Source organism: Bison bison, unplaced genomic scaffold (genome assembly GCF_000754665.1).
Source record: "Bison bison bison isolate TAMUID 2011002044 unplaced genomic scaffold, Bison_UMD1.0 scf7180017860148, whole genome shotgun sequence".
NCBI classification, from domain to species: domain Eukaryota; kingdom Metazoa; phylum Chordata; class Mammalia; order Artiodactyla; family Bovidae; genus Bison; species Bison bison.
In genome coordinates, this window is record NW_011490720.1 from 8675 (window position 1) to 10402 (window position 1728).

Here is a 1728-nt window from a genome sequence, read left to right on the forward strand (position 1 = left end):
TTTGAACCTGAGACGAAAGTGAAAACTTTCAGCAAAACACAACTGTGAGGTGATACCTCATTCTGGTTTTGCTTTGCAATTCTATAATAATTAATGATGCTAAGTAATGATAAAAAGAATATTTCTTCTCATGTGCCTGTTGGCCATTTGTATATCTTCTTTAGAAAAATATCTATGAGGTCTTCTACCTATCTTTTAATCCAGTTGTTTATTTTTTATATTAAATTGTATGAGCTGTTTATATAATTTGAATATTAACTCCTTATCAGTCATATAATTTGAAAATATTTTCTCCCATTCTGTAAGTTGTGTTTTTGTTTTGCCAACAGTTTCCCTTGCTGTGCAAAAGCCTTTAAGTTTAATTAGGTCCCATTTGTTTATTTTTGCTTTTGTTTCCTTTGCCTTAGGAGACAGATTCAAAAAAATATTGCTACAATTTATGTCAAAGACTATTTGAGAGTGTTCTTAGGGTGTTTTATGTTGAGTGAAATAAGTCAGAAAAAGACAAATACTGTTGCTATCACATATGTGGAATCTAAAAATTAAAATAGCAAATATTTTAAAAAAGAAAGAAACTCACAGATATGGAAAATAAATTAGTATATATCAGTGGGAAGAGAGAAGGAGATAGACAAGATAAGTGTAGAGGATTAAGAGCTACAAGCTGCTGTGGATAAAATAAACAAGCTTTATAAGGACACACTGTACAACAGAAGAAATTCAGCCAATATTTTAAATAACTATAAATGGAGTATATAAGATTTTTGAATCACTATGTGTACACCTGCAACTAATATCATATTGTAAATCAACTATATTCCAATTTTAAAAAGTTAAGCATAGGATTGGACTTCCCAGGTGGTACGGTGGTAAACAATCCACCTGCCAATGCAGCCGCTGCAGGAGACGCAGGTTGTATCCCTGAGCTGGGAAGATCCCCTGGAGAAGGAAATGGCAACCCACTCCAGTGTTCTTGCCTGGAAAATCCCTTGGACAAAGGAGTCTGAGGGTTACAGTGCATGGAGTTGCAGAGTTGGACATGACTTAGCAACTAAATGACAACATAGAATTATCATAAGACCCCAATATTCCACTCCTTGGTATACACTTAAAGAATTTGAAACAGGTATTCAAACAAATCTTATATAAGAATGTATGTAGCAGCACTATTGACAATAGCCAAACTATGAGTGTATAAACAAAATTGGTATATGCATACAATGGAACATTGTTTAGCCATAAAAAGGGAATGAAGTACTGACATACACTGCAACAAGGGTTCAACTTAAAAGTATTACGCTTTTAAGCAAAAAAACTAGGTACAAAAGTCTCATATATATGATTCCATTTATATGAAATATCTAGAATTGATTCCTGGAGAAAATTCATAGAGCTAGAAAGCAGATTGGGCTTCCCAGGAGGCTCAATGGTAAAGAACCCATCTGTCAATGCAAGAGACTAAAGAGACACCAGTTTGATCCCTGGGTCAGGAAGATCCCCTCAAGGAGAGCATGGCAACCCCGCTCAAGTATCCTTGCCTGGAGATTCCCATGGATGGATGAGCCTGATGGGCTACAGTCCATAGCGTCGCAAAGAGTCAGACATGACTGAAACGACTTAGCACGCACACGTGTGCAGATAACAGATTAGTGGCTTCCACGGTGTGGAGAAAGGGGAGAACATGGAGTGGTTGCTTGATGAGTACCAGGTTTTCTTTTAGAGTGATGA